The sequence below is a fragment of the Manis pentadactyla genome, chromosome 17 (assembly GCF_030020395.1).
Source record: "Manis pentadactyla isolate mManPen7 chromosome 17, mManPen7.hap1, whole genome shotgun sequence".
Classification (NCBI taxonomy): Eukaryota; Metazoa; Chordata; class Mammalia; order Pholidota; family Manidae; genus Manis; species Manis pentadactyla.
The window spans coordinates 44,739,813-44,760,867 of NC_080035.1; positions in this window are offsets into that span (position 1 = coordinate 44,739,813).

Consider the following 21,055-nt stretch of genomic DNA (forward strand, 5'->3'; position numbering starts at 1 on the left):
CAGTCATGAATGCACATGAACTCTCATTTAAATGTCATTCTCACCCGGATGTTCACGGGAGATAGGCAAAAGTAAATGAAACCACTTCAACCAATGAATAATTGTAATGCTATTTTCCTTTGGAAAGTAAGGGTTGGTTTGTTTTGTTTATACCTTGAGATTATTTTTTGTTTGTATTCTATCCCTTGGTCACATATATTTGAAAAAAGGTGGTAGGGATTCAAATGTCATACAATTAATATAAAGTGGAAAACAATAAAACTTATGCCCAAATCATCATTGTGATTAATTTAAATGTAGAAATTACTTCATTTATACTGGCTCATTCTATAAACTAGTTTAGTAGATGTGTCTTAATTTTGGACCTACCCAGAACTAATTAGAAAAAGCTTTTAAAAGTTTTAACATAGCTGAATATAAACACATAAACATTTTTTTATTATAAGGCATTTTCATTTCCACAATCAGCTTTCTAAAATGTTACTAATAATCACTAGTTCATTGAAAGATTCCCTAACTGGGGCATCTGTGTCTGGAAGGTCTCTCCCTGCCCACCAGGTGAAACCTCAACCTGGACAGGGTAAGGTTCTTGACTCTGAGCAAGAAAGAATTCCCGAGCAGGTGGGAAGAGTGTAGGTAAGGAAGGAATTCATTAGAATGAGAGTAGAAATGAATGGCAGAGGCCATGCAGGCAGCTGAGAGCAGGAATGCAGAGGTGTAGAGGGAGTTTGCTAAACATTTTCTTGGTATCAGGCAGATTCCCTTGCCATCTCTTAAGGCCAGGGTTACTTCGCATCCCGTGTCTGCTTGGATCTGCACTGCGTAGGGACTAACTCCTACCACCCAGAATTTGGGGAGCCACAGAGCATGGGATGCATTGGGATTATGTTCTGAAACTTCCTTAAAAAAGGAGATTTTCAGGCAGCCTCCTGCAGTTGCATTTTCGTCTGGATCACCCAGGTGGTGGGAACTTGCAGGCCCAAATCTGAGCTCTCAGCAGCCCCTCCCGACTTATCAGGGGTAAAAAGGAAGCTTGGAAATAGAATGAAATAGCAAAAAAGACAAAATGCAGTAAGTTGAGCAGTGAGAGAGCTTTAAGGTACACACTTAAAGAGAAAAAATGCAGGTGTCCTCAGAGAGGAGGCATACTAAAATGTTGGGGGTTCCCTCTTTTAAGGATTTTTCAAAGGGCCGGCCGGTGGGTATAGACTTGTATAGTGGTCTCAAAAGGCTTATTTCTGGTGAGAGACATTAAGTCTTTTCTATTATCAGTACACTAGGCAATTCTGCAAAATTAACTTAGCACAAGAAATCGGTCAGTCCCTCTCCTGGAGAGCAGTTTATCTATGGGAACATATCAATCAAAGCTGCCCTCCCTGCCCCCAAAGTGGATTGAATTATTGTCTGTTTGCTAAAGAATATGTTAGGAATCTTACTTCTGAACTTCCTAGTTTTCAAAATGGAATCTTAGCTTTAAGATGGAATCCTTTCTGTTCTTACTATACTGTTTATATCTCAATATTTTTCATCACAGGCAGGAAAAGTTAACTATGATGCTTATCCCAAGTCCCTACCCTACATCAATGTGAAATTCACTGGTTTTAGTTCAAATGAGTTTCAGTACCTTTTTTTATTTTTATTATTCCTCTTATTTGAGGTTAAGTTTTATTTTCTCTAGTTCTTTAGACTTCCTTTGAACTTTAAAATGATTCATTTACCTCCTGGCAAGGAGTCATGATATTACATCCCTATAGAGAGACAAGCAACTATGTTTACATATTATTTATATTTTTTCATATAAGTAAGGATACTATAGAATGGGAGTTTATTATTAAAATCATTGCCTGAATAAATTTTCCCTGAGGATCAATTATCCTATTTTACATGTAGAACATAAACTTTGTGTGATTATCACAAGTTTTACCAGTGCAGGAGTCAGAGTCATCTTCTAATCAATGGTTATAAATATTTCTCTTTCTGTTAATATTGTGAAGATTTGTTAAATATTGGTAGTTTTACTCTTTTATGTCTGACTTTATTAAAAATACAGTTTAAAAGTCTATCAAAAGTTTAAGTCACTTGCTTACCTGAAAAATGAACAAATGACCTTAAATCTTCTGAAAAAAATGTATACTGCATTTCTATTTTTATCCTTTTTTTCCCTAAAGAAAGGTTTATATAATATTTACTATGAGCCTGAGCATTTACAATGAGCTATATTTTAGTGAGCCCTCCTTATATTAATCTCTAGAATAGTAGCATGCTTAATCCAGGTAACAACTCTATGAATAGGTACCATTAGTAACCTATTTACAACTAAGGAAATCACATCACAGAAAGACTAGTTAACTTTTCCTCAAGAGAAGCATATACAACTTTATGATAGAGCTCAGTGGGACACTGGGGAGTTAATGGAGAAGAGAGATTAGAGAATTCAATTCTCTAGAATTCTCTACAGCAGCGTTTGTGAAATTTCATTCTAGATTTATTAAGTCTTGAATATGTACATATGCACATACATGCACACACACACATATATGACTTAATCATTTTGAAAAATAGTATTTATGGTGTGTCCCTATTATTTGCCCAATGCCCTATTTGTTTCACACAGCAGCAAGTAATGCTCAATGAGATAGTGATAAACACTTCAGAGGACCCTCAGCACCCATAGTCTGAGCCTGCTTGTACCAAACAATAGTCTCAGCATAGCCATTACCATCCAGCATGTAAACTGGTGCCCAGGTTTCATGCTGTATCTGGACATATGGGTAGCAAACTTACATGCAGTGGATATTAAAACTCTTCTATTACGGCCTCTAAAAGGCCCTCCTTAGCATTCTAGATGGGGAGTTAAAGTGCATCATTCTAAATATTCTCTCAGCAATTTCAACAGCTGTACCACTGGATTTTCATTTTTGTCCAAGTAAGCAAAAGCAAAAGGTGACTGAAATTTTACCTGTTTATTCAACAAGGATACTGAAATGTCAAAAGAGGTCATTTAAATGTATAAAACTGTTTAGCCTATAATACATCTACAAAACATAATTCCACACCATCAGGGTTGCGAGAGACGCCACAGTGCATGAACAGTTGGTTCACATGGCACAGAAGTGAGGCGCTTGGTCTGAAATCTATATTTGGGCTACCTTCCTTCTTCATATTTTGAGAAGGTGCCAAAACTCTTATTTTGTGTTACATGCATTCTATCTACTATATATAAAATACTGTTCACCATTGAAGAGTAAATGAAGTTGTAATATTTCTTTCCTGAAATGCAGATGAATGTTTCAGAATTCATCATGTGATGGTCACATATGAAAGATGACATTGCAGGACTGGCAGAATTTGTAGTAAAACCATCACAAACATCACAACAATAATGCAGAATTGCAATTCTGTAACTCACTATCCTAAATAAAAACAAACTGCATTTTATTAGTGATGACACTCCCTAATAGTTATTTTATCTAATGAGACCATCTGGCAACTACTTACTAGCATTCACCACTGCTCTAAATGTTAAAAAAAAATAGTACTTAAAATGCCATTTCCTTTCTGCTGGGCACAGCTTGTTCTGTTAAAGCTAGGGAATTTCAGAGGGCTGACCTATTTGAGGAAATTACTCTTTATCCTAAGCTCTTTGACTGTATCCCTCTTCAGATTCATATCAAAATAATTCTGGGTAGAGTTTAGTGAACTTTGACATGAACAGAAAAATCATTGGTGTGATGAAATAAGTTTTCATTGACTAAATTATAGTCAATTATATTTAGACCTTTGACCGAATTAATGACCTTTAGATCAAGCAAGGCAGTCAAGGGCAATAGAAACTCCTATTGATCATGGCATGCATTTTTCTATGAACTAATAATTTTACACTGGGCTTATTGGTGATATAATGACTTTTTCTGCACATTGAGAAATAAAAATACATTAAAATCATTTACAAACATTTGTCATTAAAACGTACAGGATACAAGATGTACAGAATATAAGCTGTATAACAAAATTTTATGTAAAGCCAATAAAATAGCCACATATCCTTATTATTAGGAAATAAGAGTGAATTTAATTTGTTATTTTCATATCTGTTAAGTTTTAAAATTCCTTTTATCTTCTGACTAACTTATATCCTACAAATAGAGAAGTAATATTTAAATGTGTATCATAGAAATCATAGTTTCTTCAGAGCTGCCATTATTTTAGAATAAATTTTATGTTATTTGCAAAAGGTTTGGGACAAACTTTTTTCTTCAGTGCTACTTTTTTTTCTTTTCATCAAGTTAAGAAAAGAGGACAGAATTAGACTTGAAATAACAGATTGCAGGTCAGAAGATATTTTCTTAAGTACCATATGAGAAAAACTAACCTAAGACAAGCATTTAAAATAGAGGGATCATTCTGAATGTGAGAATATTATTACCAAAATAATATACATTTTTAAATATTGTGTGTGTTTTGGTACAAAGTCTTTTCTATATCCAAACAGAAATTTTATCCAACTCTTTATTGACCTATTTATTTCATTCATGGTAATTACTACCAAAAACTATTCCACTCATTCAAGCAACTAAAACTCTAGACAGTGACCAATAAACATTGCCAAGGATTTTAGGCTAAGATCCAATATATATTTAACTGGATTTTTGAGAAACCCCTGGAAACTAGGTCATTCTCATATTATGTATATTAATGATTGTTTCCCGTAGATGATCCTAGAATAACATTATTCCCATGAGTTACACTTAAAAGTGTTTCCTATGTGCAAGACTTACATTACTTATCAAGCAAAAAAATGAAAATAAATACAAATAGTATCTTTCCAAAAGGTACTTTGGCATATCTGTGAATGTGTTGGTATTAATTTTATTAAGTTTAATTTCTAATATGACCATCTTATATAAAATTTTTAGGAATGTTAGCAATTAGAATTTAGAATCAGATTATTTCAGAAATTTATTTTTCATAAAAATGCTTGTGCAAATAATCACAATTGTACAGTTGTGATATTTAATACATTGTGTAGTATTCTAAGGCAGTTTCTGCTTATTTAGCCTTACTATAGATTTATCTAAATTATTTTTTATTGTCCAATACACAATAGTTGGTATAACTTCATTGTATTGTTTTTTATGTTTCAACTATGTATTTTATTATACATTATATTATATAGCTAATGTAATATATATTATATATTTACATATAGTTGTTATTTTATTCTTACTATTTTATATTTTTTGCCACTATGCATTTGCACAATATAGATCTCCTTCCTAAAATGTTCTTACTTTTTGTGTCTGTTTATGATTCTACCTTCCAAGTTAGATCTCTAATTTAACTCCTCCAATTTCTGTATCACATTGATTTATATCAATATCCATGTTTTCTATATACAGACTGTCATGCTATCTATTTTATTTTAGTAGTTATATAAAACATATTTTAGCTAAGTATTTCATATAGATACATGGTGGTTTTAAATCCAAAGTGTTAACAACTCAAGTACAAGGTCAATTAGAAAAAAAACAAATTAAAAAATAAAGAAACAAATAAAGACACCAGATTTGTGGATAAGGGAATTGTTGAAAACATTCATATTTATAAATGCGTGATTAGTGCTAGACACTATGTAAGGATTGCTAATTATTGTTAATTTTTTAAAAAATTATTTGGTACACTTTTTTCTAAGCTTATTTAATATTACACAAATATACGAAATCTGTGTTTTTCTAGTATTAACATTCAAATGGGGACTCCAGAAAAATCATTTAAATTTACTGAGTTTGAGTTTCCCATCTTTAAGGTAACTATGCAAATCAGTTCACTGGGTTATATTTTTAGGGCTAAATAAAATATAGAAGTGCCATTTGTAGTAATGTTCATTGGATGAATACAATATTCCTGTTACTCTTGCAAGTGCTAGGGATAAAAAGGAAGAGAAATGCTGTGTTAAAGGCTATGACAGAATTAAAGATTAATAGGAGGACAAAGAGCAGAAGCAACTAATTTCATCTGAGGAAGGACAAGATAAAGGTAGAGTGAGATAAAGGAGATTTTCCACAAGATGTGAGATCTGATCTGTCAACTGTATTATGACTGAGCAGAGTTAGCCAGATATATCAAGTGAGGTAAAGAAGGAAAAATGTTCAAGGTAGTTATATCATTCATTAAAAAAGAGGCCAGTGACTTTTAAGTTAATTTTTGTTAGTTATCAGAACCATATTTTCTCACATGAAAAATCTAAAGCTCTAAAAATTTTAAATCTTTATCAGCCTAGGTTCACCTATCTAGTGAGACAGACTGAATTGAATCTGTTCTGACTCTAGAGTGGAAAATATTCTTTTCAATAGTCCACCATGATAGAACATATAACAGAGACTAAATATTTTATGATTTACTTGAAAAAGCTAAAAAAATTAAGCATCTACATGAAATTAGAACTTTTTATCAAATAGTTAATTTAAAATGTTGTATAGGTCAATAAAATTAATATTTCTATATATGAAGTGATAGACCCAAGTTATTTTAAACCTTGGGAATTTTACCAATATTCACTCAGAAACAGCACATCTGTTAATGTTATCTGATCAACATAATTCCAGAAACATGAGGTTCGTGCAGACATACACCTGGCCAGCTAACTAAGCAATTTAATGCATATGCCCCCCAAAATAGATTATTTTTGTTGTTATTGCTTTTACCCTAGAGGAAACCTCTATTTGTTTTTCCTCCAAAACATTAAGACCCACAGGAATAATTTCAATATTAGCAGAGATCATGAATGTCCCCAGTATTCACAGAAATATGTCAAGACAAATAATATTACAGTTCAATTTTCAAAGAAGAGTGTTTCCATCATGAATTAAGCTGTCATTCTATGATAACAGACAAAGTAATCAAAAATGTTGATAACATATCAAGTAATAAACCTCATTCTGGAGTAAGTATTGCTAAACTTATTTTATTGGAAGTTTAGCTTTAGTCTTTGCAGCTGTCATGGGACACTTAATTATTTTATTAAATGTTCATCTTTAAAATGTATAATTGTAAATCATGATATACTAAACTTCAAGACTTCATTGGACATTTTTCATATATGCAAATTAACAGCTAAATTAAACATCACTTTAGGCCTGTATTAACCACATAAACAAAAAAGAGAGAAGAGAGAGCAAAAATGAAAATCTCCTTTACTTTTTTCCAAAAGCATTTGTTTTTGCTTTCTTTGATTATTTTGCTGTCGATAAAGGAAACAAATCTTACTGTCAAGATAGATAATCTGTAAGGATTTAAAAATGTTTTGCTTTGAAAGAAGCCAGTTTTCTTATCAGTATAAAACATTTTAACAAGTCTCCTCTATTTTCTGCAACAACTATTTCACTTATTTCTCTACTATTCTATAATTATAATCCCTAGCACAGAATGTCTGCTTTAGACCATAAAATATGGTTATGCAGAATAAGAGCAAAAAAAAAACTATTTATTGGGGTGCGGGGGTCACCTTTGAGGTTTTGGGGCAACTCGAAGAACAAAGAAGGCAGCGGGAGTAGTCATGGAGGGTGCTCAAAAGAGGCCCGTTTATTCTGCACAAAGCTGTACCTCTTACACTGCTATACTGCTAATTGATGGTTTTACATAAGCGTTGAAGGCGCACATGTGTGGGGCCTTCATGGCCCCACATATTTGAGGTAAAGCAATGGACAGTTGTCCTCATAGAACAGTAGGGAAAGTGGGGGGTTGCTTCCCTACACTATTGAACTTCAATTCTAATATGAAAAACCATATATACATTTTTCAGTAAATGATTTTTATTCATGTGGGTTTACATGAACATATTATTACATGAACATATTCTACATTGAAGATTTTTTTTTAAAGTAGTCATTTGCTAATATCTCTGTGAGGGATAATTAATTTTCAACAATATTGTTCATAAAATCTCACTGATTTCTGTACCACCTAAACTCTATTGTGATGGGAAGACTTCCAAGACGGACCCCAAGATTCCTGCCCTTTGGTGTACTACTCTCCATGCTGTAAACCCGTCCCCTTGAGGGTGATCGGAACATGAGACCGTCATGGAATACTACTCTCATGTTAACATTACACAGCAAAAGCAAAGGAATCTTACAGATATAATTCATGTCCCTAAACAATTGATTTTGAATAAAAAGGGAGATTAGCTTTAGTGGGCCCAGCCTAATTAGGTAAACAATTAAAATAAGTCAGGCTTCACTTGAGAGGAAACCCCTGCTAGTGTTGAAGAAGCAAACATGTCGCGAGCTGCCTGTGGATGTGGCCACATGATAAGGACATAAAGGTGGCCCGTGGGACTTGAGAATGATCTCCAGCTGACACCCTGAAAGGAAACAAGGGCCTGAGGCCTACAACCACACTGAACTGAAGTCTGCCACACACCAGTGAGCCTGGGAGAGGGGTTGGGGCTCCAGGTGAGGTTGCAACCCTAACACCTTATTTTCATTCTGGGGAAACACTGAGCAGAGGATGCCGCTAACCTAGGCCTGGGAACTTTACTCATGGAAAATGTGAGATAATAACTTGTATTATTTTAAGCAGCCGCATGAGAGGTAATTTGTTATGCAGCAATAGGAAATTAAAACATTGTTAAGGGATATCAGCTGCATCATATTGTGCTTTCCATCAAAAAAAGAGATTCTAAACTTAAAAATAGTTGTTCAAAATGTAATTTTCAAGAAGTAAATAGGAATAAGTCTGAAATTTTATAAGAAAAAAAGAATCAGTTTCCAGTCTTATAAAATAATTTAAATATGCCTGGACTTTCTTGTTTTGCCTAAACACATTTATTCTAAGAAGTCTGTGCCAGTCAGTGTAAAAAACCCCAGAAACCTCTTCAGGTTTGTCAAGCAGAAAGGTATTTATTGCAGGGAGTTAGGTGCTTACAAAATCATTAGGAGGGTTCATGGAGGAAATGTGAGGTGACCTCTTTCTATGCTTTAAAATCAAGCTGCCAGATTCTGTTGGCAGTGAAGTCTGTTTACATGTGTTTTGGAAGACAGAAGAGTGAGCATAGAAGAATAAAATAGACAGCTTAGTTTTTCTGATTCTCCCAACCTTAGATTTGTGTTTCTATTACATGCATCTGTAAGTCCCTGTTTTTCTAACATAATATTTATAATACTACATTGTAATAAGTTATAACACTCTAGAATTTTATTTTTATTTTTTCATCATTTCTGTGTATATATTTCTCATTAAAAATTGTTACATATGTATATAATTTGTTTCACTAATAACCAACTAAAAATCTCCTGATTCTCCATATCTATGAAGTATATTAGAAGTTTTGATTACCCTTGCTATATTTTCTATTAAGGAACTGAGAAGTGCAGAAATATTTCTAGAGAAGTGTCAGTTATATTAAAACCCAAGTACTGGGTATTAGTATGGCACATAATTGAAATGTGTATGTATGTGTGTGAGATCATTTTTTATTAACTTATTCCATGTTCACAAATCAGGGCACTATTTAGCAAGTATGCTTCACTGCCCTCACATCTGAAGATAAACTTTTTAAATAGTTTAAAATGGTGCTACCTCTCCCCTTCCACTCCGAGCATAACCGGCCTCTATCTTACCATGTTCTAGCAACTAAAGGGTTAGCAGCTGGCCTAGCAGGAAGCCCACAAACCCTGCCAAAAATGGCACCAATACCACTTGGATGTAGTGATGGTTAAATGCCTGATTATGCTCATTTTGCAGTTGGGTAAACTGAAGTACAGAGAGATTAAGCAACTTCCCAAGAATATCTAGTTTTTATACCTAGGTATATATGACTCAGAAGTAAACTCTGTAAGCAATATTGTATACTCTTAGGTATTGTGACAAATTAAAAAGGAAGGTATTACATTTACACTCATTTATTACTAAAATTCTGGGGAACCATAATGGAATGACACATACCAATTATGTTTATATTTTACACTTATGCAGATATATCTATATATGTATATGTATTATACATGTATTAAGCTCATGTTATACTCTAAAATAAATGCTCACCTTTAACCATGTTTTCATGTAATCCATAGATTTACTGAAGTGGAAAAAGTGGAGAGTTACATATTGTAAATAAACAAGACATCAGGGAAAAATGCACAGTTTAAGATAGTTTCACTGTGTCAGTGCACATTTAATTCCACATGCACTTTTAAGTCAGTTTCAGCAGTAAAGGTGTTCTGATTTTATTTTATTTTTCCCCAAGAGAAAACCAAGGCAGGGTTGAAGCACCAGTCAGGTGCTGTGGCTGGCGTGTGTGCTCCAGGCCTGAGGTTTTTTGTGTAGCTGCAGGTTAGTGATCACTGAGCTACTATAAGTAGGACTGTTGTAGAGGTGACCTTTTCAGTCTCCTGCAATTTATATCATTTGCTGGCAATTGGGAAAGCAGCTACAATAACATCAGCTGCCCGAGAGGCTTGTCTTTCTGCCGGACCTCCTGGCTGCACAACAGACATCTCTCCAGGTCCTGTGCCAAGAAAAAGCATGCAAGTAGATATGGAAAGGGGTAAAAACAAAATGTCTTATAAAAGTTCTTACCTGTATAATCAAAAGTAAAAAGGACTTTTCAAATCTGTTGGCATAAAGTATTACATAAGGTAATATATTTACATGAGACTCAGCCAAAAGTAGGGAACTAGGAAAAAAACTACTGGAACAGGGATTCTTTTTTCTTCTTTATGTCAAAACTTGTATAAATAACACTAACAAGCTTTTGTTCTTTGGCCAAAAAAGCAAGGGCATGAATCAATCAGTTGGTCAGTATCACCTTATAAAAAATAAGGTGCCTTCATCTTAAAATTAAAACCTGTTCTACATACTGCTTTTAAATTGAACTCTTCCTTCTGAGAGTAAAACTGAAAAGTTTATTTTATCCATTGTAATAAATGGGGGCTTTAAGTGAAGTTATCTTTAACATAGTGAGGTCTTTGTCATTTCACTTAGTGATTTTGTATTAGGCTCAAAACATAATGTTAAATACAGAAATTTTAACATGGTATCTATCGTGAAATACATAAGGCAACCCTGAATATAAGAAAACCTCCTGTGTCCCTAATGAGACGAACTGAAGTATGTGATCAAATCACTACTTGCATTTAATTTAGTAATTTAGGAACACAGGCTTAAACTTGTGTATTATATGGAATAAGGTATTTTATTTTTAGAATAGAGCTTTAGAGCTTTCTATTGTTACATTTAATGAAAAAATTACACTAATATTAGTGACATATATATTCTGTTTCAGCATCTTCATCACAAATGAGGCCACTTGTTGAATAATTTAACAATTTTTCTAGATCATATCATTTCACTTTCATCTAAGTTATCTGAAGTAAACCTCTGTTTAAAATCCATGTAAGGTGGTATCACTGGAAAATTTTTCCCATATTACGGGTACCGAAAACTGAAACTGTCTATTTTGCATCTGTGAATACCACTTACTAAGGTGCTTTATAAAGTGATCTTTATGAGTGTTATTTACCATGACATCCAACACAAACTTGAAACCATATCCTCAGGAATTACTAACCTTTGCCTCCTATTTACTCTCTTTATTCAGTGTCTTCTATCAGTGTCCAAAACTAGCACTGACTGAGATTAATTTCTGCCTTCCAAAGACAGTACCGGGTGGTTCAAAATAAAGTAATGAAACAGGTGTTCCATTGTATGTTAGCAGTAGGTAGCCTAATAAAGGTCGCTAACGGAGTCTTGGCTAAACTCTAAATTGCTAAAAGACTTCTATTTTATAAATCTAGCCTATACTAGTGTTAGTAAGATGTACCATTTAGATAAAGTATAAGAATTAGTGTATGTGTATATACACTTACACACTATATACCTACATGCATGCCCTTAATTATATATTACAAATCACATCATGTAATAAGATTGATTTCACATTTTCACACAGCCATTAAATTACAATGAAAACTACAAAAAATTGATTACAATCAACAGTCCAGAATCAATTGTTGGCTTCCAAACCATGGCTCTGCTTTCTAATTATGTTGCCTTAGACAAGTTGCTTAAATACCCTAAGCTTTATATCACTCACCTAATATTATGGTCATTTGCTTAATATTAGGGCTAATAATGGTCCTGACTTGATAAGACTAATACAGGGATTTAAAACATGAACATATACTTGTCAGTGAAATTACTATTAATATCAGAAAAATATTTAGTAATCAATTTTCAAAGCAAGTGGCCATATTTTTACCTATAAATTTTTGTCTATTAAAAGAAAACAATTGGAATTTTACACAGTGAAAAACTGAACAGAATATACTAGTAGGAAAATTTATATAAAAATGTAAAATTCTGAAATAGAAAATATTTATGGATGTATATATATAATATTTATAAATAATTCCTATTTATATACAAATACATTTATATTCACATTATGCATGTATATAAATATGCATATGTGATATACACTGTTTCTCCCCTTTTCATATATATATATGCACATATATATGAAATATAGGTAAATAAGAAATACTTATATTTTAATTTTAAAACACTTTCATGTAAAGATTTCTATTTATATAAATGAAATAAAAGCGAAATACCATATGTATAGATAAAGGATGGACTTATTTTTACTACCACTGCTTCAAATTTGACTCTAATTTTCTGCACAAAGTGAAAATGCCAGTAAAAATAATTTGGTCTACTATATACTTACTGCCATGGCACATACAAAGAGCATTATCCATGTTCTCAAAGATTTTGCAGCTTACTATGTATATTTTAGAAATGCTCAGGCAGATTTCTATTGCCCATATCTTATATCTAATCCTATGTTTTTCCACAAGAAAACTGCTCAGGGTTCCTCTGCCTTTTCCTTCAGTAGAAAATTATTAGTGATATGTAAGAAAGGACTTCAGTTTTTCAGGATTAACAACCATTAGCAACACCTCTTACCTATATCACTACTCTAGCCCATAGAGATATCTTTTAACAACATGAATAATTCTACAAGTCTATGTTACCTTTCAACAATGAAGAGCATTGGTAAGGGGTCTGGCTCCAGGCCAAAATCTTATGTGTGGCCTTTCAGGCTGGACCTTAGGCAATTATAAAGGTTCTGCATGGTAGGTCTGCATGAGGCCTGGTGCACAGCCAGGACACTCAAGTCTGAGGGAGCCGTAGTCAGGGACTCAGACCCCCAGCTGGCTATGCTCTTACACATAACTGCATGCCAGCCTAGCCACCTCTATTTGTTGGTCTCCCCTAAGCAGCTTTGCCAAGAACGCTCCTTATCAGAGTGCCCTGGAGACACTTCCCTACACTCTGACTCAGACTCAGTACCTTTACTCTGCTAACCTTCCCCCAACCTTTCCCTGGCTCCTGGGTCAGTAAAAGCAGGAGACTTTTGTTCAGGGCTCCCTCAGCAGCTTGAGAGTACGCCCACATCTTACTGATCCACCAGACCCTCACATGCTGTTCCATGATGAAAAATGAAACATTTAGGGAGCTAGAGCTTTCTCCTGTTTATACTTCTTATACTCTTGCGATAAGTGGTTGAAGCCTTGACTATAGCTTTCATTCTGAGTTGTCTTAATTGGCCATTTGGCATGTGGCAACTTCGTGCTCTCCAGCTCACTCAGCTGTTGACAGTTCGTAAGGAGAAAGAATGAGAAAGATATACTACTGAAAGGTGACAATTCTAAGAATGAGAGATGTTGAATGAAATTCACTGAAACAAGTAAGTCGAAAGAAAGAAAATGAAGTATTTCTGGCACCTAACACTATTTTTCTTCATTTATGCATACAAGAAAGAATCATGGGCTTGGAATTTCAGAGATATTTCCTGTATTTGGTTACCATAGGGCTATGCGAAGTGCTGGTTTAGTTCTGATACATATGTGTTTCAATTAAACAAGGTGTTGTAAAAAGTCACTACTGCTTCTATCATCTGGGTTTTTCTGGACTCATTTGATAGGAAAAGAGTCATGGGGAAAATTAAAAAAGTCAAAGACTCAAACAGTATTATAAGTGCTTGTTTTTCTATAACCCACTTTGTGTCATAGCATTTAAGCACAGTATACTCTACATGTGACAGTATCAAACATTGTAGTACTTAATAAGATCTCCCCTGAGTGGAGACATAATTTTGGCACAGCTCTGTGGAACAGGTGAAGTAGACGATGGAAAGCAAAAGACAGGTATTATTAGTGTTTTAATTCCTTCATTACATCCACTGAAGTTGATGACATTAGATGTAGGAAATAGGGAGTAAGAGCTTTGATGCCTCAAGGTTCTTTTAGATCCTGAAGACATTCCATACTTTTGATGGGCTTGGATTCACAGCAATTTGACAAGTTCTCTCTCTGATTAAAACTGCTGTAGTTAACTTGAGAGCAGCCGAGAAAGCTGTCAAATTAATAAGCAAGAAAATACTGCTTAAAGCAAGATTTTAGAGACTATTTCTCACCTCATTTGCTAGCTCTACCTCAGAGACCACTTATTTAAACAGTTCTTACATTGAAATGCCGTACATTCCCCGTGTTCATTTTAATTATGAACAGCTCTTATGCTAGACTGAATTCTGAATATTTTTATCATATTTACTACAGGATCGAGCTGTTTCTACTATCTCAAATATAGAACAAACCTTAACAAACCTTATTTAATAAACTAAGATATTGTGAAACCAAAAGCTCCCCCTCCCCCCAAAAAAGAATAGCTATCCATCTACCATTGCAGAACCTGAGATCTGAGATTTTTTTTTGAAAAGAAATGTATCTTGATTCCCCTTTGAAGTATGAAACTAAACAAATCAGCCCATTGCTGTAACTGTAACTGTAACTGAAAAGCCTACTGTCTTTATCCAAATGGAATAATAACATTGCTGATATGAGAAACACTAGTTAAATTATGGTGAGGTTAGTTTTGTAAAATGCCTAAAGTACAATAACGAATAAATGCTTGAAACAAATGATTTGGTTGGTATAAATTAGTATATTTTGAACAGTTCCTAAATGACATCCACCACCTTCAACAATAGGTTATATGTTACTTCAAAACCAATTAAGATTAGTTAATGAATGCAGACACATGAACCAAAGATCTGTGGTGTTTAACAAATTTATCCAGGTCACACACTCAGTTGTGTACCCTCTGTTCTATCATAACTTGGCTTGCTTCCATAGCCCATGTTCTATTGACAACATGCACCACCTCTTGATGTTTGCTGAGTATGCATGAGAATTACACATGGTACTGGAGAACAGTAAAAGAAGTCAAAATAAGTTTCTGTGTTTGTGAAAATTACCAAATCCCACTAGAATAAGACAAAACTAAAATGCATTATATTAAAAAGAAAAGAAGGAGGCAGAGTGAGATGTAAAGAAAGAAGGAAGGAAGGAAGGAAGGAAGGAAGGAAGGAAGGAAGGAAGGAAGGAAGGAAGGAAGGAAGGAAGGAAGGAAGGAAGGAAGGAAGGAAGGAAGGAAGGAAGGAAGGAAGGAAGGGAAAGAGGAAGGAAAGAAGAAAAGGAAGAAATAGAAAGATGTGAATTTTTTTTATTGTTAGGTGGCTCTTGGAAAATTTCTTAGACTTGCTGTCCTTCAACATAGTTATCTCAAAATGGAATCATGAAGAAAACACACTTTGTAGGCTGCTATAAACTTCAGAAGAATATCCTTATAATATATGTAGAACAGAAATTCTGGACTATAAGCTTAATATTTACTATTATTAGTAGATATTAGCTATTATCATTAAAGAAACATAAATCTTACATGCTAAGCATAGTAACAAGTACAGTAACAATAGACTAACAGTAACAGTAGAAGTAATGACTTTAGGTTACATGAATTAATGCAATTAATCACTTCAAGTATCCTAGCAGATTATTGTCCTCATTTAAGAGTGCAGGAAATTACAGTGTACAGACATTAAATAACTTCCTTAATAGCTCTCCATATTAAGTGACAGACTTGAGGAATAGAGGCTGGCTTTTCTTGTACTCTTATATGATTGTAACTCCAGGGGGAAAATATGTTTCCACTCCAGGCAAAATAACCTTTGAAGCCAAAATCAATCAAAGTGAGAAATAAAGTGGGAGAAACATATTTATCACTTACAAACAGTGGTGTACTGCTCGCCCATGTCCCTAGCGACCTGGCTGCAAAAGGACCCCACCAAACCTCCCCAGTCCTGGTACATGCTTGCTCCCCTCCCCCTTGTAATCACCTATTAATAAGGAGATGGACTACTTCTCTCCACTCCTTGAAACAACTATTGATATGGAGATGTACTAAGGCCAAGCAAGAGATTCTGGAAATATTGCAATTTTACCCACAGTGATACTTGCATATACTGTGTACATACCAACCATGGTTATTTAGCTGTAATATGAGTACATGTGTGCTCCTTAGTTACTGAGTGTTTCCTTTTGACAGTATAACATGATAGTTCTAGTGTGACAATAAAAGTTGTTAACTAGAACACAGATGTTAAATGCATATGAAATGGCTTGCTAAAAAGGTAGCTTTCACATTCATATACAGTTATTATGTTGGAATTTTACAATGACTGGGTTGGGAATTCTCAGAGACATGCTTAGATCTTCCGGCAGGCTGGCAGGATCTCCTCTGGACATGCCTGAAATCATCTGCAGCCAACACCGTGTGTCTGTCATGACTGAGAACATGGGCATGGTGACTGATCACTCCCAGCCTGGCACATCCTGCCCTGACATTGCTGTCTTTGTTTACTGAAAAATTTTCCCACCTAAGATGTTCATTTTTTCACCAGCATTGAACCCTGTTTTCTACTTTATTCAGCAGAAAACATGTTTTCTGACCTCCCAGTGTAAGTCTTAAAATATTAATGAAGGAATAAGACGTCTCTACATAGGCACAGCCAACAATCCATTGTACCAGCTCACAATGCAGCATGAAAGATCCCCACAGCAATCCAACAGGAAGCAGGATCTGAGGAATATATTGCACCAGTCAAAAAGCACAGTGAACCCAAGACAGGAATTCAGGAAGCTTCTTGGAGACATATGCTAACTTTTTTCTCAATTCACTGGACAGGTGGGGGCAGAGATAACTTAATTGAAAGCAGAAGGCGAGAAGCTGCCCCAGGCAACATGTACATTCTGAAAGCACTTGGAATCAGCAAAGGAAGACTTGATTGATTTAATTACCACTCAAGTGTAGAGAGTTTGGAGCTCACAGGCATACTCTAAGCATGCACAAGTTTCTTCTTTTAGTTAAATTTATGCTATTGAGAAAGATAAACCTTGATTGGTGAGAGAGAATCTGATGAGGACTGTCCCTTGAAGAGGAAATCCCTATTTTTCTAGTCCTACGTATCAATGCAAAAACTGAACGCTATGGCGGCCCAGCTTTATTTTGTCCCTTTCTGCTACCAGTGGATAGGACAAGGTATTTTCACATAGGAGATGCCTGGTTACTGTGTTATCTCAGTTAATTGTAAATAGTGGTTCACACTATAGGGGCACTGACACTTTTATTAACTTCTAACCCTTACTACAACCCTGTATTTAAGATGAGTGCTATTTTGATCCATATGTTTTATAATGCCATTCATCTGGAAAGCAGTAGAGCTGGGATTGGAACCTAACTAGTGTGGCTTTAGAGTTAATTTTCCTAACTACTCTGGCATACTGTCCCCAAAGTGTAGCATGACTAATAATGAAGAGAGTAGGGATGGGTTAAGTGATAATGCCCTTAAGGTAGTACATCTTCAAAAACCCCTCTTTCATGATGGGTATCCTGGGAATGATGGCTAATAACTAAGGACAATGTTTTCCAACCTACGGAAGAGTGGATCACCACTGACTGGTCTAAATGAAGTTGAATTACATTAGATTGTATCTCTAGTAGCATTCATCCTCAACCTGTGTGAGTGGCACCTGGGGGCTTACACAGATATGGTTGAATAAAGAAGTACCCTCTCTCCTTGCCATGTAGTATAAGAATCCCAGGGAAGCTGTTAAGTATCACTCAGTAATGATACCTGATATAATACGTATTCAGGTGGATTTGCTAAGAGATGGGATGCCTTCTCTTCGGAGGAGAGTTCACACTTTTGTAGCTTGGGATGTTCTTAAAAGTGAGCAGTTAATTTAGGGAGGACATATTATTGGCAGAGGCTCCACCTCATTGAGAAGTCCTGATAGAGGCAATATTGTAACTCCAGCCACGGTGACACTGTGACTTAACATCTTATTAAATATGGCTGGCTGAATGAGAGATGCAAGTTGGTTACAGGAGATCAATACCAATATAACTCAAAAGATAGGTTAATAGTGCCTAAACAGGCAGAGTATTTAGCCAATGATGGCTGTAAGCATGGTTAAGAAAGTATGGGAATGAAATACCCATGATGCCGTATGCCCGAGTGACTATTTCATTGGAAATGAACAGGTGAACAAACCTTTAGAGATTTACCAGATACTAGGGGACAAGCTAATATTAATATCTTAATATTATTAACATTTTTTTTGTAAAAAAATCCCCAAATGGGTAAAGCAAGAAACATCCTGAGAAAATCTGCTACAGATTGTGTCCCCCAGGAAGCAGACTGTGAGTAGAGATTAGCATTTAAGAAGTTTATTGGGAGGAAAGCCGACTTGGTAGGCTGTAGCCAAGTCACAGTAAAGATTCATCTGACTGTATGGGTAACTTTGAAGCTGGCATAACACTTCAGAGTTGTTCTAAGAGAGGAGCAAATGGAGCTTTGGAGTTTTGCCATGATCTGTTATTGGGTGTAGCTGTCCTAGGAAGGTGACATGTCATTGAGTGAAGTAACTCTGTTAAACTGAGGTCGTTCCTTCAGTTCCCAGTGGAGATCTGAGCAACAGAGGACAGTATCTATGGCAATGCCATAGTTGTGAATGAGTCATGAAAGGAGTGTATGTCAAGCCCAGTTATAGTCTGGGCTCTTCACTGGGATGCAGGTTGTAGTGACTGATCAGTTGGTGTATGTGCATGTGTGAGTGTATGTATGTATCTAAAAAATAAAACTTCAGCAAGGAAAGACAAGTACTAGGTAAGCATATCCAAACCTTTTGGAAAAATCAATGGTGACTCTTAGAGCTGTCAAAACCATGGAAGATAGTTTCAAGAAATATAATAGATGATGTTCAAGAGACTTCAACTTCACTTAAGTAAATGAAAGAAGTGAATGTAATATCCTGCAATAAATCTTTATAAAATAATCTCCTGATGGTGATACAAGGTGGTGGATTTTAAGCATGAAAATACTCCCATCATCAGTTCGGTGCCAGAGATGACCAGCAGTGGGAGTAAAATATCCCCAGTCTCTTGTGAGCTATAGGGAGTAATTGCTCTGAAGAGTCAGCATTCTCTCAATATATGTATATTACCAGGAACAATTTGCTTGGAACAAGGAAAGACTACACTATACTTCACTGTGTCTCTCTAGGAGTACCTCACATTTCTTAAGAATTACAGTCAGGTTGCATGCCCTTGTATAACAGAGGTATTTAGAGAATGTCACAGTGCTTCATTCCTTCCAGGATAGCACTGCAATGATGGCATCCTACTGTGGGGCTCACTAGAGGCAAGAAAGTACAAGAAAGCCTGTGGTTTATAACAGGGGTCTTCAAAGCAGGAATGGGTTTAATGTTGGATTACCCATCTCTGCAACAATGTGATAGAAAAATTAAACCAAGAAACAAGCTCTGGGTATAGCAGAGAGCCATCCTGGCAGCATTGTGATGGGGAAATCAATACTGAAAAAATTCAGGGCATCTCCCCCAAATACTAAAATTTATTAATAGAGTTATCTAAAAGTTGTTGAAATTACTCTGCATCCTGAAGTTTTCATTTACCTAAGCAGCATAGGAACATGGAATAGGTGTGCATGCCAATCTTAACTATGTATCTAGTTGAAAGGATCAACATCGACAACAATCTAAAACAGTCTAGAAGGGGAAGAATGTCTGTTTAATGTTTCTTCAATGATGGTCTCATGAAGATGCAGTAGCAGCAGGGTGGTAATTATAAACAAGCTCCCTGGAGTATGTGCAGAATATTTTCATTCCCCTAGCCACAGTAGTGGGGAATAGACTGGGAGCTGCCTCACCCAGTACATGACCTCAATTCATACTAATACTACAATATAATTTAAATGCCAGTACCTCCCCCTATTAAAGTGATAGCACTGATTCGGTGACCCATAGGTGTATAAACTATTCACTCTTATTAGAAAAGGGATGTCAGTAGTGGCACTTGCTACATATACTTTGCACCCTCTTACAATGGCTCATCTTGGTAGTTTATCAGAGAGGGCTAGAGCTACTAAATCCAATAAAAAAATGCACAAACTCTCTGGAAATAAGAGAATATAAATCATAAAGTATTATTTCTAGTACTTTCACAAAAAATATTGATAACATCATTACAAGAAATGAGATGACTCTTCAACAGAAAGTTGATAGAACTTACGAAGTTGTAATACTTAATTACTTGTTCCTCAAATTCTTTTTCAAGGTTTGAAGCATTTATGCACTCTATGCAATATCATATTCAGTTTAGATAAATTGGTCAGGGATTTTTGAAAAAAATACTTTAAAAGTTCTTTTAGTCTCTGTCCCCTAAAACACAGCAAGTAAAATTGGAGGTGGCTCAAAAATATTTCCCATTGATGTCTGAGAATGCAAGCAATGCACTGCTCACTATTTGAAAATAGAATAATGTTCCTTGCAGTAGTTATTAAGTTATCAATACATGTTTTATAACCTGGTAGAAAGAACTACTACCTGTACCATGTTGTTATTGGTGATTAAGTTTGGTCAGAGATCAGGACATCACACCTGGAGTCCACAACCAGTGTTCGGAATATGACAAGCCCTGGACAGCTGTGCCAGCCTCTGTCTGTCATAAGTCTTGTAACCTCATACGATACAGATTATCATTTTATAGTTGAATTGTATCTATGCATGCATGATACTAAGTCATCATCACAAAACATGAGTTGCAAATTGACCTGATAAGACAAAAGAAG